Source organism: Spermophilus citellus, assembly GCF_964194105.1.
Source record: "Spermophilus citellus genome assembly, chromosome: 2".
Taxonomy (NCBI): Eukaryota; Metazoa; Chordata; class Mammalia; order Rodentia; family Sciuridae; genus Spermophilus; species Spermophilus citellus.
The window spans coordinates 131,486,356-131,512,736 of NC_138183.1; positions in this window are offsets into that span (position 1 = coordinate 131,486,356).

Genomic DNA, 26,381 nt, shown 5'->3' on the forward strand with positions numbered 1-26,381 from the left:
ACCAGAAGCATCATGGTCACCTGTGTACTTATAAAAATACAGCATCTTAAAGTCTATTCCAAACCCACTGAATCAGAATCTGCATTTTAACAAAATCCCCAGGTGATTTATATGAAGATTAATATTTGAGAAGCACCAGCCTAGAATAATTCAGAGAGGAAATTATTTTGCCATTGATATAGTTTTGAATTCACCTTGTCAGAGAAGTTGTACTTTACACTACTCAACCAAAATGACTTTCAGGATCTTCCTGCCCAGTCACCCATGCTCACTGCCTTCCCCAAGCACATCCATCCAATCACCTAAATTGATTTGTCCACCTCAATACCAGTTGGCTCTTAGAGAACAAAGCTTGGGAAAACTTTGCTTCAGGAACAGACTCCAAAGAGATAAAAGGAGCATACATCAGACCTAACCTAGATCATCTTAAATGTCTCTTACATACCTAAAACCCCAAGTCTTGTGTTTTTATTTTGTATTCTTGGTTTAAAATTCTCATTCTGTCACTTTCAAAAGCAACTTTGCTTGCCCTGGTTTCTGGTATTTCCTGCCCCAGTAACCTGTTTACCTGGGTATATACCTACATGCACAACTAAGTACTTTCCTTACTTAACCTTTATTATGTGGAGAGCCACCCACAAGCACTTGTCTCTTCAGGGTCACTCTTATTCAAACTGCTATATCTATGGTCCAGAGAAATGATTATTTCAGAATATTCTTGGGAGAGATATACTCAGTCTGTGACCAGTTTCATTTGTTTAGCAAAAATAAGGCAGCTATACCTGGCTTATTCCCCTAGTGATGTGGGACCACATTGCTTCATGCATGGGAAGGGCTCTAAGGGTCTCACATAAAGACACACCATTATTCCACAGTATTACTATCCTATTGCCCCTCAATTAAAATAAGTGCCTCTTTAAAATGCAGTCACAGCTGCTCCCAGCAACATCTCCTTCCAATGCATTTGTTCTCAGTGTTCCCTCTTCTCTGCAGCCTTTGCATCTTTCTTTACGGTATGCTTCACACTTAACATTGTGAAACCCATAGGAACTCCAATACAAAATGCCCAATTCAATCTGGGCCAAAAGAAAAAAAAAAGCTCAAGTACCAAGCAATTCTCATATCCAGACCTTGAAGGCTCTTTGCCTAAGAGTATTTTGCAGAAGTTGCTTCATGGTACCTTCTTGCAATGCAATCAAACTCACAGGCTTCACACTTGGGCCCCATAAGAAGCCAATGGCATGCAGTGAAAGGCAACACAATATGTCAACTACATATGCTTATGGTTGGGGAAAAATCCAAGTGCGTCTGACTAAAAAGAGAAGATCATCATGCTTATTTTTCATGGTATATTTTATGCCATAGTTTAATTAGTGTTTATGATATTGTGATTTATTATAAGAAATGCATATTTTGGTATTTATCTCTTTTCCTAGCACACATTTCCTAAAACCTATGGAATCTCTGAAGTGATATGTGTCTTTTTGTTTGCTAGTGAAAGAAATGATGGCTGGAGGCTTGATATGGCTTGGGATCATTCATGTCCCCTTGGGTGTGTTGAAGGCTTAGTCCTCAGCACAGAGATGTTCAGAGGTGGGGCTTTTGGGAAAACATTCAATCATAAGGGCTGTAATATCAACAAAGGATTAACCCATAATGGATTAACAATTTGGGAGGGCATATAAACTGTAGGAGGTGTGATTGGTTCTAGGAAGTAGGTCACTTGGGGGTCATGCCTTGGAAGGTCATATCTTGTCCCTGTCTCTCTCTCTCTCTGCTTCCCAACTACCATGAGATCAGAAGTTTTGCTCTGCCATGCCCCTCTGCCATGATGTTTCTGCCTTACCACAGGCCCAGAATCAATGGAACCAGGTGACTGTAGACTAAAACCATAAGCCAAAATACATATTTCCTTCTCTAAGTTGATCTTCCAGTTACTTTGTCACAGTGATGAAGAACTGACTAATACAGGGCTTATAGACAGCCTTGGGATGGAAACTGGCTTCTAGGGGAACCACACATATGATTGGAGGGTTGCAAACTTCAGCTCTACTATCCTAGAGAAGAGAGAGGCTAAAAGTTGAGCTGCTCACCTGTAACCAATTATTTAATCAATCATACTCGTGTAAGAAGTCCTCCATTCAATAAAATAGAAAGGAGCAGGGATTGGAAAGCTCTCTGGTTGCAGAACATTTGGAATTGTTTAGAGGGATATGTACCTAGAGAGGGCATTGAAACACCAGGTCCTTCCCCGCATACCTTTCCCTATACATTGCTTCTAATTTGATGTTCATTCATATCCTTTGTAACATCCTTTGCAATAAACCATAAATGTAAGTGAAACTCTTTCCTAAGTGTTTTTGATACATTTTAGCAAATGATAGTGTAATCCAGAGGGGAATCATGGGAAATACAAAATGTGTAACCAACCAGTCTGGAGTTCAGAGAGGCCCAGAATACTGATAAGCATCTGATGTAGGGGGCAGTGTTGGGGGGACTGAGCTCCTAACCTGTGGGATCTAACTCTGACTCAGGTAGACAGTAACATAATTGAAATGAATTGAATTGGATACCCTGTTGGTATCTGCTAGAGAATTGTTTGGCAGGTGGGGAAAAATTACTGATGATGTTGTGGTGACAGCACAGTAGAAGAAAACATTCAGTTTGTTGCAGTTTTCCTATTAGACAGTTTATCCTTTTAAACAAAAAGATAATCAAATGGAATAAGTTCAGCCTTCATAGTTTCTGCTCTCTTCTCAAAGCAAGAATTCCTTACTCTTCTTGCTCTTTGTTGATAATGTTGCTTCCTATTTCTGAAAGCAGAGAACTTTCATAAACCTGGGTCCACTCACATCCAAGCCTGTATCCTCCTCCCTTATGTTCCCCATGAGGAACAATGTGTATAACTAGCCCAAACCAGCCCCTCACCGTTGGGCACCAGGTTTCATCACCTCTTACTTCTCAATGATATTGCATGGAGATTCCCTCCAATCTTATGACTCAGTCCTTGTTCCCTCTCTACTCCTGGCCCATTTCATTCACACCCAAACACTTTAACCATTCACATTTTTTAAAAAGTCTTTAGATTATACCCACAACTCCCCTGACTGACTTGTCTTTTTATATACACCCATTTACAACAAAATTCCCTGGAGGTATTGTCTATATTTACTGCCTACAGTTTCTCTTCTGCTATCCCATCTTGAACATTTTTCAATCAGGCTTTTATATCCTCCACCTACCTCTAACAAAACTGCTCTTGTCAAGGTGAACAGTGATCATAATGGGACGAAATCCAACTTTTAAATTTTCAGCACATATTTTATTTGATCTATTGACAGCATTTGATGGGGTTGATCACTTCTTCCCAACTTGAATATACTTTCCTTACTGGCTATAAGGACTATAAGGCTAGGGGTTTCTTCTTGGTCTTCTTTTCTGTTTTCTCCCCAGTTTCCTAACTTCTAAACATGTAAGCCCCAGGAGGTGAGGTTTAGTCTCCTCTATTCTCCATCTATATGCATTACTTTGGTGATTAACTCCAATATCAGGGCCTTGGATATTATGTTCAAGTAAATGATCCCAAATTTAAATAGCCAGCCCAGACACCTGCACTTAACTTCACATCCTGGATATTCCAAAGGCATCTCAATATGTGCAACATTGAAATCCTTATTTATCTCCCTCCTCAAAGTTGCTTTTCTCATAGTTATCCCCTTTTCAGTTATTGGAAGATTGTCCTTTATTTGCTCAGGCCAAAGCCAGGGTTTTTGTCCATGACTTCCTGTTTTCTCTTACCCCATAGCTAATCTCTCAGAACTTTTGTTTTATTTGCCACAAACTATTGAGAATGCAAGGACTTTTCATTGACTACACTATTCCCACCTTGGTTTAAGCGTCTTCATTTCTTATCTCCTAAATGATCTGTGGGTTTCTGTTCTCACCCCTATAGTCCAGATAGTAGCCAATGTGATCTTTTAAAAATATCTTTGATCATGTCACTTATTCTTCTCATAACCTCCCAATGGTTTCCAATATTGCTTAGTAGCTGGGTCAAGTAACTATTTCCATGATGTCGTTCCTGCATTTATTAAATTATGGTAAGAATGGTGTACACCTCATAGGACCACAGTGAAAAATAAATACAATGTCTGCAACTTGATTAGGAAAGTTGCTGGGATGTTCTAAGGGCTGAGAAATGTAACCTATCATCATGAACATAATCATCATACATACATTGATAATATTTTTAAACAATGGGATTAATAATAGTACTCTAAGTTACAGTATCTAAAAACAAAAAAGTAATCTGCTCTACTCTCTATTTCTAGAGGGCCAGACTTCATTATCAGACAGAGCACATAGCCCTCTTGGGCTTGGGGCTTTCTTTTTTGTGTCTGCTCTGTGTGTGTATATGTGTGTATGTGTGTGTGTGTGTGTGTGTGTGTGTGAGTGTGTGTGTGTGTGTATGTGTGTGTGTCCATGTGTGTGGCATTAGGGTTTGAACCCAAGGTCTGGAGCAGGCAATGGACATCTTGACAGGTGCATAAGCTGACTCAGCTGGTGACGAAGGTCTCCATGGCCCCTCTTCTGCCTGCCCTAGCCTGTGGCAGCTCTGCCCCATGGGGAGGAGGAGGCACTGGGACATTCTCAACGCTTGGCAATTGGACCTCTCCAAACCCAGAGGCTGCCTTGCCGCCTCCCCTACCTCTGATCCCCCACTTCTGCCCCTTCTCTAGACCTCCCCACTGGGACCCTGTCCTGCTGCGCTAGTGCCTGCTCCTTGGGATGGCTGTGTCAGCTTCAGGCCAGCTGGCAGAGAGACCTATGAGAAAAGCGAATGGGTCTTTGTGCTGGCGTCTGGTGATTTTCTTCCCTGTGTGTGTGGTTTCTTTTCTCCCCTAAATTGACTATTACCATTTTCCTTTTCATATTTTTTTCTTTCTCATTTGAATGGTGCCACTAATGCAGTGAGAGAGAAAGAAAAAGAGCCAAAGTCCATTAAAATATAACAACAAAATAACCCATGGCTCAGAATGCTGAGGCGGCTTAAAGGAGTCTTCCTCCTCTTTCTCATTATCTCTCTTTTCCAGCCACCTGCCCAGTCCCCAAATTGGTTTCTTCCTTCTGTCTCTTCCTCAGTGTTTTTATCCCCATCATTTGTGGGCCTGGGCTCCCACCCCTTTGCCCTCCTCCCTTTGGCCCATCCTTCTTTCCTTTCCTCCTTCCCTGAGAGTTTTCCCATCACAGCCTCAATCTGTGTTCCCTTTGGTCATTTCATAGGTTAACCTTAGAGGGTCTCCAGTACTGGGAATTCTCAAAAGGAACAACACCCGGAGGGCCCACTGAAGACAGTGGTAAACAGAGACCAAAGGATGTAGAGAGCAAGTCATCCCCCCCCCCCCAGAGCAGCTGAACACAAAGGGCAAGTAAAAGTAGGGATGAGGATAAGGAGCCCATCAGGAGGAGGTTCCTTGGAACAGGGCTCTGAACAGCAAGGTGCTCAAAACAAAACTGAGCTAGGAGAGAGAACACGGCTTCTGCCACTGAGTCCCTTAGTAGCTAATTGCAGGTCTTTAAACTTCAGGAGCCTCATCTATAAATGAACATCATAAATTCTACCTACCTCTTAGCATTTGTGAAGACAGAATGAATGGCGTGTAGCTAAAGTTGGGATGACCACAAACTGCTGTACCAAATAAGGTGGCTGCTATTATCATTTGTGGAATCGTTTTTGAGGACAAGGTATGTGTTTACTGATTCTGTGGCCCCAACAGATGATTCAACAGATGACCATAGTAGGCAATTACTACAAGGAGCTGAATTCCCATTTTTCTTCTCACACATCCTGAATCCTCTCCACAATAGTCATTTCATCTAACTCTCAAAATTGCCAGGATCAAATGAAATATGTTACTACCCTTTAATAAAATATCACCTATGCAACCCTCAAAAACTACTTTGCTAAGGAAATTAAATAACCTGACAAAATATTCTTGCTGTGTTATTGTCTTAAGAGGTACAAGATACTAAATTATCTTTATAGTCTGGGTCCAAATATTTGTGCCATACATGTTTATGCTGAAAAAAACTAAAATTAATATCCAAAATATTATTACTTTAAAATATTAATATTTTTTCTAGATTGTGAAGTTATGGTTGATTATAATATGTTTTTCTTTTAGGGATTTTCAATAAGGATTAAGTAACACATTCACCATTAAAGAAAGCATAGATCACTATTTTAAACAAACACCACAATGACCAGGAATAATTATATGAACACCTCTCCAGTCTTACCTTGTAGTACTAAGTTCAATAATACTGAGTTCTTCTAAGTTGATACATCTTCTAAAATAATACATGAACCTGTAAGAGATGAATGAATATAAGATTTATTTTATTTCTAGGAATATCATACCTATATCATAATGCCTTCATCTTCTCAAATACTGATAGCTCTCTCTCTCTCTCTCTCTCTCTCTCTCTCTCTCTCTCTCTCTCTCTATGTAGATAATCTAGTCTTGGATTTCATGTTAGTGACATAAATACGGGTTACCACATAGTCAAAGGCATTGGAAGAGGGAGGTGTCCACATTCATAATTCACATGAACTTCCTAATCCCTTCTCTCAGCCATCCAACAGCTATATGCAATTCATTTCTTCTTGTCCTTGAAGGAGACAAGCTCAGTGACCTGTAAGGGAGCCACTTGCTGTTGTTTTAACCATTGTGCTATCAAAAGAGTTAACATATCAAGGCCTTGATGAAATATGCAAAAGAAATACAACCTAGGTAGAACATGGCACCTGGTAGTGGACAAGGAGGACGTGAGGTTTATGAATGACAACCCCTTTCTGTGCAAAACAGGTACCTTGATGTTCTCATTGCTCTTCTAAAACATACAACTTTAATCCAAACATTGATTCATTCATTATCAAACTCCCTTAAAGAATAGGGAAAGCTCCCACCTACTTATTCTTATTTTTGTATGTACAAGCTGGTAATCCTCAGAATTCAACCATCCTGTCCCATTATTTGTTGGAGAAGACTTCCATCTGCTTATCTGGGACCACTGCTATGTGAGGTGAGGTGTACTGAGGGTTCCTGTTTCAACAATAGTAAATAAAGATACCCTCCTAAAGAGAAAGGTTAAGTATTTAAAACCTTTCAGACAATCTGAGCTGAATCAGAAGGAACTGTGATATAAATTCATGGTCATAAAGCAGGTCTCCTATGAAGTTAGAACTTAAAATTTATTTCAGCTTCTTCATGGGAAGCAAGCTATTGGCAAAATTAGGCAAAGACTCTGAGGATAAAGAAAAATCCCTTGGACTCCAGGATTTATCCTGTTCACCAGAGATAGGGTCTTTAAAGAGAAAATCCTATTCCTGGGTCTGCCTTTTCTTGAACTCTATCCCTGGGAGATATTTTTTTTTTTTTAAGCATTTGAACCAAAACTATGTTTCTATTTAAGGGACCATTTTAGCACCAACCCATGTTTTGTTTTGGTTTTGTCTTTTATTTTACCAGAACGGTTCCAACCAAGAAAATCTTACTTAATAAACCTTTGTATCCGTTGAATTTTACAGTTGTTAATTTTCTGAAAGACCTTTGAAAAGAGAACACCGGTTTATTATATGTATTCTTCTAAGCCCCCATCTTGGAGCTTTACTTGTTTGTGATACAGACTTAAGATCTATTCTAGAACTTCTTTCTGTCCGGGTCATGTTTTTGTTTGGCCTGGTAACATGTATGGTTTCCACTGGGCATCCCATCTCACCCCAACTTCTTCTAACAGTGAATTAATGTAACAAAATTCAAATGGAATTCCATTTGAATAATGATAACGGGTATGGTGAATATTTTCCCTGAGGCCATCATATATATATATGATGCCAAGAGTGGTATATACTTGGTGTGCTATTTTTATTTCAAACTTTTACCTGGACTTACTCTGCTCTCACTAATATTTGAGCCATTTATCTTCACTTGCACTCCAAAAAGAATATTTTTAAGCTTGTAAGCTTTCAAAGTTTGGTTCAATATTGCTCCTTGGACATATCTCAACCTTCAAAATAAATCTTCTTGATATTGGGTCACTGGTGCTTCATACCTTCCTGTGATGCCATTTATCTTAGCCAAAGTATTTTTCTCATTGGCTGTAAATACACATATGTTTTCTTGTTTTATTCACCTTGTGGTAGTGGGGGAGAAATGAACTCTGACAATGGAACTTAGTTATTCCTGCCATGGTCACAGGAAGGATAAAGTAACATAAAGAACGTCAAAACTCAGAGAATACCTGAGGTGAAAAGTCTTTTGTGACTAGACTTTACAATGTAAGCCACTTTGAGAAGCATCCAGAATGGCAGGCACAATAGTAAATTGACAATGCCATCTGCCAGACGGCCTGGAGATGCAGAGAACCATTGGGCTCATTAATTATTGATGACAATCAGAGTCCATTTGACTTCATTATAGGCCAAGAAGAGGAAATCACTGAGGAGCTTATTCTTAATGGACCTAAGTGTAATGGGGTTGTTACGGCAGTGAGGGAGTCCATCTCCCCACCTCCTCTCTTCTGTCTTTTTGATAGGACCATTGTGACCAGAACTATATAAGGTGTGTGAATAATTTAGGCAAAAGTCAGTTGGTAGGAGACCCTGAATTTCAAATACCTAATATCTGTGAATGTGGCTCAAGGTTCATCAGATAATTGTACTCTCCTCTCTTGAAAGGAGGGTGATTGTTTAACCCAAATTGGATTTCTTCAAGAACATCTATCCATTTCACCCCCTTTTCAGGAGATGATGCAAGCCACCTCCCACAAGATAATGAGAACCTGAGACAGGCCAGTGCAGGTGGGGAACAGAGGGAACTGCAGGCTCCTCTGTTATTCAGCTTCCCGGGCCTTTCCCCCAGTCCTTGCATGCAGCCTCTATTTATCACAGCACAGGCATTAGAAAAGAAATGAAGCTGAGTACCATATCTGATTGGAACTGCGGGGGGCTTTTTTGGTAGACAGGATGCAATTACTCAACTTGGACTACAGCCAGAGCCAACACTCCTGTGATCACTTCCTTTCCTTTGTATTTCTCTAGTACCTTCTCTAGCCTAGCTCATTGCGGTTCTCCTGTTTGAGCTTAAGAAGAGTGTCTGGTTTCCTAGCAGCTTTTCTTTTAAGCAACTCTCTTCAACTGAACAGCACTGAGCCTATGATAGTCCCAATGTTGTGCAAGGCATTTGGGCTGTTATAATCAAAATACAGGGCATAATCTACAGGATCAGAAAATTTAGGCTATTAGTGTGAACAAAATCTAGATGAAAGAAATAATCAGAGAGCAATAGAAAGCATAAGAAAAAAAATTGAAGGGGTGGGTGGGGCACAAGCTAATGTTATTGTTATTTTTAGCTAGGAACAAATGATATAAAAATTGATCTTTACACAAGTTAATTTACTTTGGGTCATATCTATGCATTGAGAAATTAATTGATTGAGTTGTGGTTTGATCACCTATGCTCTTCCAATTAATTCTTCACTGTGCAGAATCAGTCTTTCCATTATAGTCCAATTCTTTTTTTAAAAAAAATAATTCTTACTTTTAAAATGGCTTGGTCAATGTCATATCCCTTAGAGCTCACTTATCTTTACTCAAAATTAGTGTGTTTTGAGCTTCTAAGCAATTTGCATTCCCTTTGGTCCTGAGCAGGGTGGCAATTCCCTCTTCAGCATGACATATTCTTAAGTTCCTTTATCATTAGGAACGATAAGAAATTAAGTCTCAACAATCTCTTCTGCTCATTTTTTAAAAAATATCCTATGGACTTCATTTATATTTATTCTTTGAAATCATTATTTTAAATTTTAAATAGATATAAAATTAACTGGACATTATTGCTAAATTTACTAGGAAGCAAATCAAATGACAATAATTAGAAATGTCCAGATTCATTAGCGCCCACTATGCAGCTACTGTGGTCTTTCTAAAAAATCTACACTAGAAAGAGCATGATCCTTGGAAGAGTATGTTAGGAATACGACTGTTTTTTGATATAAAAGTATTTACATTAATATCCAAAATACTTGTATATGCATTATCATGTTTGCTTTTCTTACAGAAACACTCTGAGGCAGGGAAGTAGGATGTATTATTCCCACATTTATAACAAAGCAATGAAGATTTAGTAAGCCCATGTGACTTGTCCAAGGTCACACTGCTAGGGAGTATCACAGCCACTGATGCTGATTCTTAGCCCAGTGCCCTCTCTGCTGTAATCTCTCACGATATCGCATGATACTGTGTGTAAAGAACTGAGAAATTAAGTGAAGCAGGCTTTAACCTACAAGTTAGCCATCTGTAATCTCAGGAATGCTGTCAGAAGACATGAAAGTCTTGGGTCAGAAGGACAATTACTCACAGCAGTAGCTACAGACAGAGAAACACCATTTTGTCCCCTAGTTTGTGTAACTTCAATTCCCTGAGAATGACTCTTGAACATGCAATAAGTTATAAGAGATTAACCCTAAGAATAGGGACCCCAGGATTTTTATAAGGGGTTTTAAGCGTGCATGAAGTTTTCTCTCAATGGAGACGTTACCATTTTTATTTTGGACAATAAGAAACCTGTCTGTCTTTCTGGAGAGACTTTCTACACACATATATTTTTTAGAAGGGCTTAGAATTAAGGCAGTCAATATCCTTGATTGCAAAATATGCAGAAATATCATGCAGAATTGTTTGGTTGCACATGTATTATGTTCATGTGACAAAAACTAGTAAGTGGCAAGGTTAGGATTTAGATCAGTGTCTTTTCACTCTAAATCCCATAGTCTATTATTCTGTGCTGCCTCTCCAACATTGAGTCAACATCTGAAGGTACTGTGTGTTCCTACCTCCATTAAATCGTATTTCTGGTCAACCAGCTCTCATTCATGTCTAGTGTGGTAGGAATACCAAACATCAACTTCCCAAACACACATGCAACAACCATAAATGCTTGGAAATGTCACCTTTAAAGAGTGGGTCTTAATCACAGATGGATTTTGATGTAGTGACAGATGTACCTGTCTGTCAGTAATGTGAATCAAAGTTTTGGAACCAGGAGAAATTAGATTGGACTGAATAAAAGGTTATGTGGACCCTGTAACACAGGGGAGGAAACCCAGCTGGTGAAGGAATGCCTGGCAGAGTCTAGGGGCTGGATGATGTCAGCGCAGGTTCTTCAGAGAACAAAGTTATATCATATTTCTTTTTATCTTATACTCTGATGCTTTCGTGGAAGTAGATTCTTTGGAAGAAGAACTGGAAGAAATGCTGAGGTTCATTTCTGAGTCTCCCTGACTTAGTAATAGAGCAGGGATTTTGAGGCAAGAGGGAAGAAAATCAAGAGGTTATAAATATCTTAAAACTTACTAAAGTGTCAAAAAGGTTTAGGATGTTTCCTGAGATCCCTCAGGCTGCCAAAAGTCAGCTTTTCTGACTCACATCAGTAGCTTCCTTCCTCTCCACCTTCCAGTTGGGTTCAGCCAATGGGGAGAGCTGACAAAGGGTTCAAAGGGCAGGAGGAGACGGTAGTCTGAGTTTTTCTCTATCCACCTCACTCTGCCAATTGACTGCCTGCCTGTACCTAAGGTCACAGTTCTTGACAGCCAGTCTTCACTAGTCATTTATTCTCTCTGGCTTCATGCCTTGAGTGTATGCTGCCAACAGGATAGCTCAACATGCCAGCTCCTGGGTTCTTAATTAGGCTTTACCTTTTGCTAGCTGTGTGACCTTTGGTGACCTGTGAAGTTCTCTGGGCCTCAAAGTCTTCATGTGTAAAATTGGACTAATAATAGTATCTATAGGAGAGGATGTGTGAGGGTTAAATAAGAAAATCCTTAATGCAGTGCCTAGCATGAGGTAGAGTCGATAAGCATTCAATAATTTTTATTATCATCTGTGTTGTTGCTATTGTTATCTTTCAATGTCAACCATGTAGAAAGAAGGAAGTTTTGTTCTCAAAGGTCCATTAACTTTTAAAACTAAAAGACCTAGCTGGAGACCCAGTAAATGTCAGTGAACATATGACCCTCCTAAACTAGACAAATGTCTAAACATATCTTCCAAGCATATTCAGAGCATACGTTGCAAATGTTTCAACGGGCATGTCAAATATTAATAATCTATGTTTGAATATGTTCACTCAGTTCTAGAAAAGATGTCATCTTCATATCAAGGGATTAATATCATTGCTTGAATATTTCCTCTAAGCTGAGGTTTCTTTCACATTATAGGATTTTTTTATTATTAATCATTTTCTTTAATATCTTAATAATGTAATAGGAAAATCAAATTAGCCTAGTAGAAATTTCCCATCAAACTGTATTAACTTCGCCTAGTAAAGACTTCAGTAGTCTTCCTAATGAGAATGCTAACAACCATCTTAGCCTGCACACTGCATAGATCAGACACACTCCCAGTCTCTCTTTCTTGGAGAATACATCAGTATCATATTGGACTCTTCCCCTTCATTACCATTTTATCTATTTATTTATTTATTGGTACCATAGATTGAACTCAGGGGCACTTGACCACTGAGCCACATCCCCAGCCTTATACTATATTTTATTTAGAGTCTCACTGACTTGCTTAGCACCTCACTATTGCTGAGGCTGGCTTTGAACTCGCAATCCTCCTGTCTCAGCCTCCGAAGCCGCTGGGATTACAGGTGTGTGCTACTGCACCTGGCACCCTTTATTACTATTTAAAACCAATCAATTTTCAAAGATTGTCAATTCTGCCTTTAAATCAATTTCCTATTTTCTGTACCCCAAACCACTGTATCATCTCCACCAACTCTTGTCTAGCTTGCTATCGCAGATTCCAACAATGGTTCCTACAAGATCTCTTAAGACTCTATACCATCCTTCATGATGTTGCCCTATTAATCTACAAAGGCATGCCTATGAGTTTTAGTCAACTTTTTTTGCTACTATGACCAAAAGACCTAACATGATCAATTAGAGGAGGAAAAGTTTATTTGTATGCTCATAGTTTCAGAGGTCTCAGTCCATAGATGGCCAACTTCATTCCTTGGGGTCTCTGTAGAGGCAGAACATCATGGTGGAAGGGTGGTGGAGGAAAGCTGCTTAGGCAAAGCAGGGTGAGCTCTGATCAACAAGGATAAAATATAAAGACCAAAGACCAAAGACCTACCCCCAATGACCTACCTCCTTCAGCCACACCACTATGGTGCCTATAGTCACCACTTGGTTAATCCCTATCAGAGGATCAATGCACTGATGGGGTTAAGACTCTCATAACCCAATCAGTTCACCTCTGGACTTTCTTTCAGTGTTTCACAAATGAGCTTTTGGGGGACACCTAATAACCATACACTATGATTATGCCATTTCAAAAGATTTCTGTATTTATGTGTTATAGGTGGAATGAGTCCCCTAAAAAATTATGTGATGAAAATGTAATCCCCCAGATCTTATGTTAATGGAATTTAGAGGTGGGGCCTCTGGAAGGGAATGGAGATTGGATGAGGCCATGAGGGTTAGGTTCCCCTGATGCTATTAGTGGCTTTACAAGAAGAGGAAGAGAGAAACAAGCTACCATGCTTCCTCTGTCTCTCCACATGATAGCCTCTACCAGGTTATGATGCAGGAGGAAAGCCATCCCCAGATCCTGAGCAGATGCCAGCACCATGTTCTTGGACTTCCCAGCTTCCAGAACCTTAAGCCAAATAAAACGTCATTCATTATAAGGTCTCAGTCTTAGCTATTTTGTTAAATCAAGTGAAAACACACTAACACAATCCATTATCTACCAGAGGTGGGTGTTGGGAACACAGGTTCTTGGCATTTAAATCACCCTGTGTGTTGATCTAAAATTACTTTTTCAAACTAATCTTTCACTACTCTCTTCTCTAAATTTCTTTGGTAGTCAAACTGGAAGCCTCAACTATGCTGAATATTTACTTTCCCTGTGCATATTTGTGCAATATTTCTAAATGCATTTTATGCCCTGCCCCTCTGTACACCAGGAAACTAACCTGTTGGATATGTCTTGTTTGTTGGTTCTAACTATTGGGTAACATACAACATGGGTAAGAAATCTGGAGAAAAGTTAGGATAGGGTCACATATTTCTCTTCACTAAAAGCCGCGTGTCAGGCAGCCTTCCCCATGCAACCTTCTCTGTGTTCTTTCTACTTATGTTTCAGTAACTATTCCATCTCCTTCTCCTTCAAACAAGATGCAAGACAGGAGACTATCACTTGTAGGTTTTTGCCTGACCACATTTTAGTAGAAAATCCCTTTAATTTTTTTTCTACTTCAGAGTTTGAATAATTTGTACCAGTCTGGTCCTGCTAGTTCCCTGACTGACAGAGTATCACATGCCAGGAATGACTCCAAGAAACTAATCTTCCACTGTGATTCAGGGAATGGATTTGATAGGAGGAGGCCAAACTTTCAAGAGGGAAATGAGACACTGGTTATCTGACTTGCAATGGCATAAAGATTACTCAAATTAACACTCTTATGGTGGCATAGGACAGGTAGCAATCAAGCATCTGTGGTACTCTAATGACAACAGTGATTCTAAAAGTGTGAGAGAAGATGGCATTCCTCCCGACAGCCATAGACAGAATATACAGTAAAAAAGGTTATATTGAAGCTCTTCAACTTCTACTTAGTACTTGGGTAGAAAATCAAAAAGTCTCCATGACAGTTCTGAAGGAGTCGCCCACCTCAGAGCTGCTGGGCAGAGAGAGCTGAGCAAAGTCACAGTGGCAATTAAACATCAACATCTGCCAGGGTCTATGTGGAGATAAGTGCACTGGTGGGAAAGGAGCGGAGTCCTGTGATGGGATGGAGGGAATGTCACATCAGAGAAATAGAAACCTATGATGGAGAAAAGGAAACCTAACTTGCAGACTGATGCTCACTTCCTGGTTTTAGGGCTGCAGATGGCTAGGATGGTGCCTGTCGATCAGCCAGAAGGTGTTACCGTGGGTTGTGACAAAAAATCAGACCACCTCTGGGACAGGCTCAGAACCCTTCTGCCCTCTTGGACAGCTCCCCTTACTGCCTGTAGAATGGGTGTACACGTGAACTCCCCTCACCCTGCTGATCTTTATCCTGATTGGCTCCTGTGCCTTATATTAGCTGTGTGTGCTTCCTTAATAAACGAGCTCCAGCCTTGACTGGTCTCCCTGACGTGTCTGATTGTCCTCCAGCGAGGGAAGACTGGGTGCGGTCGGCCAGTCGGCCCTCTCCTTTCTTGGGTCATCCTGGCCAGGGCGTGTTCTCCCCATCTCTGCCACAGGTTGGGAGGGAACAAGGACTAAAAACCCTGACAATGGGAGAGGAGACCTTTGGGAGGATAGATCCAAAGAAACTGAAAACTCTGAATCTGCTGATTCTCGTGAACCTCCACTGTCTATAGAAACAGTTACCTCTCCTTGGAACACTTATCACATAGAATCTGCCTTCTCTGGCATAAAATATTTCAGCAACTTAAATGACAATTATAAGGCAACACAATTCTCCTGAGAAGCCACGACCTGCTACCACCACCTCCACTCGGCTTTGCCTCCAAGACCCTGGGAAGAGTTAGGTCTCAGAGACAGAGAAGGCCCAATCCTGGAATGCCTAGCTGTGCATTGAAATAGCTGAGAGCATCACCTGTTTGTATTGCAGAGATATAAAGATGTAGGAGAGCAGATTCTAGATCCAGGGTGCCAATGAGAGCACCACCCAGTCCCAGTGTGGCCACCTCCCTGTAGCTCCTTTCTCTGGAGCTACAGTCACTGCTCCTTCCCCAGCCTGCTCAAGCTCAGAGGTGATGATGACCACTGCTGTTACTAGTCCCAAGGCGCTGACTTCCCTTACCTCTGCCCATAGCTCCCCAGCATTGAACTTCCCCTAATTATCCTTCCTAGATGCGCCAATTCCTGCCAGTACCCTGACTCATCCACTTTCAATTTCATGCTTCTTGCAAGAGTCCTTTTTACTCATGCCATTCATATAACTAGAAAAATCAACTATTTTCCCTCTGCATTCACACTTAACTCAGAATACTTCATGGCGGTCACCAAAATATGTTCAAAGTTTTTCTCACATTGACCAGTTCTCTGGCAGACGCAACTGGGTGTGCTATAATCCAATTCACTTTTCACACTGTGTGCCTGCAAACAGCATGAGATCCCACAGGTTAAGGGCATGGTCCCACATAGTGCCCCACTTTAGATGCCGTCACAAGTAGTAAGTTATCACCTCGACTTCGGAATAACCAGTTTTAAATTGGAGTTTCCACAGCTTCCTCCTTGAGTTTGATTAATTTTTCAGGAAAATTCACAGAATGTGGGGATATGCTTAAATGTACAAGTTTATTATAAATGATATTGTAAAACATACAGACGAAGAGCCAGATGAAGAGGTATATAGGGGCAAGGAAAGCAGAAAGGTGTGGCATTTCCATACCCTCTCCAGGCACACCCCTCCAAGGAGCTTCTATCTGTACAGATATCCAGAAGTTCTCTGATCTATCTCTGTCCTTTTGGATCTTTAAGGCATCTTCATTGTCTTAGGTATGATCAATCATAGCACTGACCATTGGTGATCAAATCCACCTCTGGTCCCCCTTCTGTCCCTGGAGATTAGGGGTAGGAGAGGGAAGGAAAGTTCTAAACTTTTAATCACATGGTCGACTCTTCTGGATACCAGCCCCCATCCTGATGTTTTTCTGGAACCCACCATGATTCCCCACATTAGAACAAAAGATACCTCTAGCACCCAGGAAATCTCAAGGGGCTTAGAAGCTCTATGTTAGGAACAAAATCAAAGGTCAAAAAAATTGCAACAAAATATTCTCCTTGTGCCCCCAACTACAAGGGTATCAGGAGCTCAATGTCAGAAATCAGAAACTGGAGAAAAACAAATAAAATATATTTCTTATTTTTCTACACATTTCCTCTGCTCAGAATTCTTTTCCTACTGGTTCCTCAATAGAAGCTCAAAACTCAGGTTTTGAATGACACTGCACAATTCTTGAAAGCAGTAGGGATTTGTCTGTCCCTAAAATCTTACTGTCCTTCCTAGGCACATGATTTTAGTTTCCTAGTGGTTTCTTTGCTTTGCTGCTGTTTTTAAACACAATGTATTTTCTTTGTCATCCTATAAGCTTCCTGAGGGCAGAATTTACATTTAATTCTTATTTTTATGGACCTTGTCAAGCTGCTTGATAAGTAATAATAACAAGATTAGGGTTTTTTCCCCTTTCATGTATCATTATTATATAAAATATAATCAATAAACTTTAGAAGTTACTGCTATTGTAATAATACTTATTTTACAGGACCTAAGTAATGTGCTCAAGGTCATATGGCTAAATGTCAGAACAGATTTCAAGCCCAGCGTTCTGACCCTAAGCGTATACACTTGACCACAGTAATACACAGTCTCTGTTAAATGGGAAGAAACAAACTGAAGGAAATTCTGACACAAGCTGTAATGTGGATGAGCCGTGAAGACACTATGCCAGGGAAATAAGCCAGTCACGAAAGGACAAATGTTGTGTGACTCCATTTATGTGGGGCAAATTCACACAGTAAGTAGAATGGTGGTGCCCAGGGCCTGGGAGGACGCAGGGATTAGGAGTCCCTGTTCACAGAATGCAGAGTTTCGGCTCTGGAAGATAAAGAAGTTCTGGAAGTGGATGATGGTGAGGAATGCACAACTCTGTGGATGTGCTTGACACCACTGAACTGTGTTTAAAAATGGCTAAGATGGCATATTGCATGTCATATACAGCTCACTGCAATGAAAAATAAGTAGAAATGAAAAGAAAGAATAGATGAACAAATTAATTAATGAGGGAAGATTTTCAAGTTAACAGGACCATCTCTTTGCATCCAGTTTCATTGCATAATTCAGGTTGATATTGCCTGTGCAGTTTTGACCATTGATTTTGATACACAGACCCTGGTCTTCCCAATTTGGGGGCCTCTGACATCACCTACAGCCAGCTACATAGATCCTGAGGGAGAACCCCAGCTACCACTCCAACCAGTGAAGTAAATGGTTAATTGTCCAAAACTGTTAAAACAGAAAAAATCCAAATATATCCTATTTTTCTAAGAGAATGGAGTTATTTTTATGGCCATGGTGAGTGTGAATAGGATTTTGTGGCTTTTTATGAATAGGCTCCCTTGAGAAAAGGGGAAAGCCCCCGACTGTACATGATGGAAGTGCAGGCTCCAACCCACGCCCCTTCTCTTCTATCATCTGCCTGCTCTCCCTGATCCTGTGCAGAGTGTTGAATACTCTCAACCAGTGATTCTCAAGTCTGTATCTCCAACGATGACCTCTCCCCACAAGTCCCGATGGGCATTCAGAACACTACCTAATGGAACACTCTATACAGATGTCTAATAGTAACTTTAAACACAGGTGACTACAAAGATTTGATTCTGCCCTGGTCATCCTTTCCCTTACAGAAATCTGCTTCTTGCGGCAATTCTCTCTGTCAAAATAATTGATGCTGCTCTCCACCAGTTGTTCAAGACTTAAAGGTAAATCTACCAGTCCCCATATTATGAGATTCGAGTTTTCCCTCCTCCCCTCTGAAACATACCTGAAATTCTATTATGATCACATTTATCATGCCCAACCTCATTTTCCCCAACTGGTATTAACTCCTAACCGGTCTTCTTGTTTCCACTCTTTCTTCCAACAGTCCATGCTTTATACATATAGTCCAGAGACAAAATGTTTAACCTAAAAAATGTGATGGAACCCTCCTGCCTAAAAAATTCCCCAATGTTTCTCCTTTTGAATTTAGAGTGTAACCAAATTTCTAATGCTGCCTGACAAAATTAGGGACTGATCTGAGTCTCAAAACTCACTTTTTTTTTTTTTTGTAACAGGGATTGAACCCAGGGGTACTTAACCACTGAGCCACTTCCACAGCCCTTTTTTTGTATTTTGTTTAGAGACAGGGTCTGGCTGAATTGCTAAGTGCCTTGCTATGTTGCTAAGGCTGGCTTTGAAATTGAGATCCACCTGCCTCTTGAGCTGCTGGGATTACAGACATGTTACACCATTCCTGGCTTCAAAACTCACCTCTTCCTCCTCTTCCCCTTGCCTTTCACAGTGTTGCCTAACTATTCTTCCAACATGCTGAGCTCTTTCTTCTGCACAGCACTTGACCCTAACTGTTCCTCTGCCCATCTTGCCCTTTCCCCCGACTATTCCCTGCTGCCTTCTGTTATTCAGACTCTAGCCCCGATATTACCTCTTCAGAAAGGCTTTCCTCCACCACCCAACCATCACCAGCCACGTACTAATCCATTGTTTTTTTTTTTTATAATTTCATCATCTCCCTAGCACTTGGCACTACTTCTTTCTTCATTTCTTTTTTCCTCCTTTCTTCTTTCTCTTTCTTTCTTTGCTTTTTATCTGTCTTTCCCAAATGGGACAGAAGCCCTATATGAATAAGCACCATCTCTATGTTAAGTTTATTGTCCACAATATCAAATATTGTCTTATACATAGCAGGTAGGTACTCAGTATGTGTGTCGAATGTTGCTTATAGAAGGTATTTTCATTGCTGAGAAACCGCTCTTCTAATGGAGTACATGTTCCCTCGCTTTTAACTTTATATTTGAATTTAAATATATATTACAGTCTGGGAACCAAAACAGCAAGTTAAACTCCAATGTAAGAAATTATGCATAATAATTGAGCCAAATCTGAAACACCTCGAATATCTATCAACTGGTAAAATGATACATAAAATGTGGTTTATCCATAGTGTGGAAAGTTATGCAGCAATGAAAAGGAGTGGGATACTGGTACATGCTGCAATATGGGTGAACCCTAAAAAATGGTGCTAATAAAAGAAAAGAGATACAAAAGATGACAAAGTTAATGATTCCATTTATATGAAAAATTCAGGATAGATAAATCTATAGCAAGAGAAAGTAGATCAGTGGTTGCCTGGGGCTGGGGTAAAAATCCAAATTGACTATAAATGTGCATGAGGGGTCCCGTTAGGGTCACAAAACTATCCTAACATTGGAATATATTGCTAGAAGCTCAAGTGGGTAAATGTACAAAAATCATTGAAATATAAATTTACAGTGAGTGAATTTCACAATATATCAATTATTCCTCAATAAATTTTTAAAGAAAAAAAGCACTATTTACCTCCTCCAAGAAAAGTCTAAAAACTAAAAGCACTTGAGAACCACTCCCAAGTAATGCCTGTTTTGGTGTACCATCTCCATCCCCCTTCTAAGTAACTAAATAAGAAACATATTTTCCTTCCGTCAGTAATCTATAGTTTTTCCATTTCCAGTAACATCATGCTTAGCTCATCAACTTTCCAGCTTCTCCCTTTCACTGACACTTGGCACCTCTCTTGCTGCAACATAAACACAGAGTAAATGAGTTGCACTTGCAATTCATTGGGCCACAGGAAGAGCAAGAGATTCCAAAAAACAGATTTTGAAGCAATAACAGTAAAAAAAAAAATCTTATTCTGATAAATGGCATTTTTAAAATATTTAACAAATGATTAAACAGCTGTTTTATCACCTGTTTTATCACCTTAAAAGACCCACTTTGGAGTAGGTGGACACCATGTTAACAGGTGACACCACAATCTCTGTCCTTGATCAAATTCTACGCAACTAGTGAGTTTCTCCAGTGCAGCCTCCTCAATGTGTGAGCTGACCGAGAGGGGGTAAAGGAAGCACAGAGAACCAGGCCATCCTGAGGCATTGGAATCATCCTCCAGGACTATGGACAAGCAGATGGAAGAGCAAAGGCATCCAGGGTACAAGGAACAAAAGAGCCCAGAGGCTAGAAATTCCTTCAAAATGCCAAGAAGCAGGAGCTGGCCATGGTAGATAATCCAAGGTTCTCACTGGGCACCATTGCTTTACGGCATCCTCCTCTTTGAAATCATGAGAATGAATTTTTTCTTACCAGAAAAAAATTCATCTGTGTCCATTGTTCATTCATGCAACAAATATGCACTGTGGACCTACTATGTGTCCAATGATATACTATGATTTATATATATGTATGTATATACATATATATAAACTGTATATATTATATAATATATACATATCCATATGTACCATAATAGCAAACCCCAGGGAAACAGCATGTTCCCTGAGGTTGTTTTTTTTTTTTGTATGAATTCTTTTTTTTTATTGGTTGTTCACAACATTACAAAGCTCTTGACATATCATATTTCATACATTAGATTGAAGTGGGTTATGAACCCCCAATTTTACCCCAAATGCAGATTGCAGAATCACGTCGGTTACACATCCACAATTTTACATAATGCCCTATTAGTAATTGTTGTATTCTGCTACCTTTCCTATCCCCTACTATCCCCCCTCCCCTCCCCTCCCATCTTCTCTCTCTACCCCATCTACTGTAATTCATTTCTCTCCTTGTTTATTTTCCCATTCCCCTCACAACCTCTTATATGTAATTTTGTATAAGTCTGTTTCCTCTTCTCTACCAGGTGAATTAAAAAATGATGGACCTCACAGGAGTATTTGAAACATGAGATAATGTTTGCAAAATTCTTAGCACAGTGCATGGTAAATAAGCATCCAAAGAAAGTTCTCTTTTATTTCCTTGAAAAGTTTGTGAACACAGGTATTATACTTTTTTCCCTAAATGTCAAAAGAAATTATCAGTGAAGCAATTTGTATGCAGAGTTTTCTCTGTGGGATAAAAAAAATTAATTTCTTTAATGGTTATAGGGCTATTATGATTTTCTATTTCATCTTGTATCAGCATTGACGATAACTACATTTTTCAAAATATTTATATTAACTGAGTGGTCATATTCATGACATTAAGTTGCTTATGTTTTCTCCTTCGTATATACATGTATGAACCATGGTCTCACTCTTTTTACTGATGTTTACAGATTTGTGTTTTTTCTCTTTTCTTCAAGACACGTTCTGATTAGAAGTTTATTAGCTTTCTGTTTGTCAGTTTTCTTTTTATAAATTTCTTTATTATTCCCTTCCTTCTACTTATTTTGGGTTTACTTTACTATTGTTTCTCTAGCTTCTTAAAAATTTTCAGACAGGGTCTTTCTAAGTTGCTTAGAGCCTCACTAAGTGGCTAAGGCTGGTCTCAAACTTGCAATCCTCCTGCTTCAGCTCTCTGAGTCACTAGGATTAAAGGCCAGCACCATCATGCCTGGCTTTTTCTAGTTCTTAAGGCAACTACTATTTTGATTTTCTTACTTTCTAACAGAGGCTTTTTAATGTCAAGAATTTCCTTCTAAGCACTGCTGTATCTGAAAATAATTTAACATATTGCATTGTCATTATCAGTTAGTTATAGTTTCTAATGTTCTCTGTGATTTCTTCTTTTGCCATAGATTATTTAGAAATATGTTGATTAACTTCCAAATATTCAAGTCTTCTAGATGTTTTAGTTTATTCACAATTTAATTCCATTGTAATCAGAGACTATGCTCTATGATTTCAATCCTTTTAAATCACTGAGACTTGATTTATGGCCCAACATATGGTCTGTGTTGGGGAAGACATCATGCGCATTTATAAAGAATGTTATCCACAGTTGTTGGGCATAGTGGTCTGTGAATATTAACTAGTTCAAGGTGGTTGATTGTAGTGTACAGATACTCTATATCTAGGAATTTTATCTTATTTTAGTTTTTGGTCAAGTAGTTCCATTAATGACTGAAAGAAGGAGGTTAAAATTATGATCTAAAAGTAAACTTTTCTATATCTCCTTTTAATTCATCAATCTTGCATTCAGACTTTTTCTCTATCATTAGGTACACAGCCCATTATGATAGTTATGTGTTGTGTTTTTGGTGGATTGGCTCCTTTGTCATTGTGAAATGTGCTGTTTTCTCTCTGGTAGGACTTGGTCTGGAAGATCCTTTCTTTGATGTTAGCATACTACCGCAGTCTGCCTGTGACTACCCTTTGTATGCTGCATTTTCTCCCACCTCGTTTCTATCTTTACTTATAAAGTACATCTCGGTAGATAGCATAATTTTTCATTTATTATGATCATCTTTGCCTTTTATTTATTAAAGACTGTTTACACTTAATATAAATATTAATAAATTGGAATTATCTATCATTTGATTATTCTCTTCCCCGTTCATACTCTGTCTTTGTTTCTCTTTTCTTTCCAGATATTTTTTTTTCAGTGCTGGGTGTTAAACACAGGGCCTCATACTTGCTAGAAACACATTCTACCACTGAACTGCACCCCCAGAACTTCTCTAAGGGTTCTTATAGCTATATGCCTTTTCATTTTTTCATAGTTGCTGGGGATTAGAATTTACATTCTTAATTCTTCATAGTATACTGTCAATATCGGACCATATCATATAGTATGAAAGAAACATGCAATTATCAGAATCAATTTGTAGCCTTCTGGTCTTTTTTTTTCTCCCTCTGATTACTGTATACATATATACAAATGTTATAACCTTCACAAGGCAATATTATATTTTTTGCTTAGTGATACATATTTTTTATTTGAATAAACATCAAACATCTCTATTTACATATATGTTTACCATTTCTGATGCTTTTCAATTTTTCCTGAAAATCCAAATTTCTATTGAATGTAATTTTCTTTCAGCCTGAAGAATTTTATTTAGTATTTCCTGTCATGCAGATGTATTGATAATAAATTCTGATTTTATTCATCTGAAAATGATCTTTACTGTGTTTTCATCTTAGAAGCATATTTTTAGTACAGAATTCTGGTGGGCAGGTTGTGTCTCCAGGTCCTGAAAGGTGGTATTCCTCCATCTTCTGGCTTCTGCTTTTTCTAGTGGCAAGTTCATCTTCACCTTGTCATTGTCCCCTAACTGTGTCACTTTCACTCACCACTTTCAAAATTCTCTTAGGTATGATTTCCTGGGTCTTGATTCTCGTTAGAGTTTTCAGAGCTTCTTGAATATATAAGTTTATTACTTAACCAGAAAATTTCTCAGTGTTTATTTATTTATTTGTGGTGCTAGGGATTGAACCCAGGGTCTTCTGCTTTCGAGGCAAACACTCTACCATGAGCTCTATCCCTAGCCCCGGTTTGTCTATTTGAATAGCATCTCTGCCACATTCACTTTCTTCTCCTTTTGAGACTCTAACTACATGTATTTTCGAATTTTTCCATTATTGCATGATCTTTTAGGCTTTTTTTTTCTATTTTGAAAGTATTTGGCTTTTTGTTTGTTCTTCAAATGATAGTTTTTTACGAATACATCTTTGAATGCATTAATTTTTATCTTTTGACTTTTTTTGTCATAGACAATATACTATTGAGCTTATCTGGAGAATATTTTTATCGTAAGATTTTAGTTGGGTGTTTTTTGTTCTAGATTTTCCATTTTATTCTTTTTTACAATTTCTATTTCTCTGATGAAATTCCCTACTTGTTCTTCTGTTCAGAGGTTATTTTTGTTCATATTCCTTAATACCGTCACAATGGCTGCTTTCCATTCTTTGTATGCTAAATCCAATCTCTGAGTCAGTTTTCACTGACTGCCTTTTCTCTTGAACACAGGCTTTCACACTTTTCAATTTTGTCTGATCATCTGAGTTTAACTTATTTTCTAAATAAAATACATGATAAATGCAGTGATTCTGGATCTAATGATATTGCTATAAAGAGTTTTAATTGTTTTGTTTTGTTTTAGTAAACGGTGGCTGTAAACCGACATGGATTCAAAGCTCAATCTGTTTTTTGGGCAGAAAGCAGCTGATATCTCTATTTGTTTATTCATATGGAAACGGGGACACTTGGGGTATGCCCTGTGTGTTCATTTCCAGGGCCATTCAGAGTCTTGGGCAGAGTTTATTTGTATGGATTGTGGAAGTTCCCTTCTGTGTCACTCTTTTCCTCACAGTTCAGCTGCTATAAATGCCCTAACCCTGTCCTCTGGTTCTTCAAGACACAATGATCGTGGATGTCTATCCAGTTCATCCTTCCTTACCTGGAATGTGCTGGGATCTGGGCCCAAAGCAGGGGAACATGACAGCACAGCAATAAAGCCAGAAATTTGATAACAGGTTGATAATCATTACAGAAATGGTGCTGACAAACCTAGAACCTGATTAGTCATACAGCAAAGTCAAGGATGCACACAGTGTCACCCTTATCTGAAGAGCCCTTCTCCTTCTGTACACTGACAGCCAGTTCACTCCTCCAGGCACAGCTCAAGCTCCCTCAGCCCCTCCACTGTTTCTCATTTCCACAAAACATCAAGCAGGCACTGCCTTGGGTAGTGTGGGTCTTTGTAGAGTGCACACCTTGCATTATGCAAGCTGATTTCAACCTCTCCAAAATTAAGAATCTTGTTTTATGCATCTTTGTCAATCATAGGGCCTGTGATACAGCAGGTTTCCCCAAACATACTTTCGATGCATCGATTCTCTCCATCATCTTATTTTGCAACGCCTCTGGTAATACAACAACAACTCTGAAGCATCTCTAAGCCTCACCTTCTTTCTCACTGTTTGCTGAACCTCCTCTCAGAAGGCATTACTACTCTTGCCTATCAAGTTTGCTAATTAAAGTATCAGGTTTTGTTCCAGTTGCTCATTTTAAAGGGACAAAATAAATGCTTCACTGAGAAGAGGGCACCATTCTTTTTGAGTATATTAAGACCTGAGAAAATACACTGGATTGGTAAGTGCATTCTATACCAGGAATCTAGCAACACTCCCCCTGTCTCAGATAGGGAAGAAGGAAAAAGAAAAAGATTTTTCAATAGCCATAGGGTTCTTAAGCACTTACCTGTTGATATTGGTACAAAAAAAAAATGCTGTTCAGTTCTTAAAAATATGGATACACTACATTGTAGGCATAATGAATGTTAATCTGCAGCTGCTCATACCCCAAGGCTTCTTAGTATAAATAACAAAATGCAAAATTATAATAAATGGAGGCACTGTGCCTCTGGAAAGTTCCCAGAAGGCAGCAAATTGAAACAGTACAAAACCCCAAAGCAACAGTAACAGAAAGGAAAGTCAAAGTGCCTTGGATGGCAGAGCCCTCAAGAACTCCCAGTGAAGCCAATGGAGAGAGCAGCTAGAATCCCCCATAGGAAAAGCCCAAGACTAGCTGGCAATGGGACAGAGCTTGTTTTAAAACTACACATACACAATCCAGCCCCTTCTGCAAAGATTGAAAAGAGGCAAGTCTTAAGACACAGAAGTCTCTGACACTCCTTGCCCTTGCCTCTTCATATTCCCACAGTAGATCTGATTTGACTGAAGGTAAATAATAATAATAATAATAATAATAATAATAATGTTTTAAAACTCCTGTAAATTAAGGAGAGCATATGGA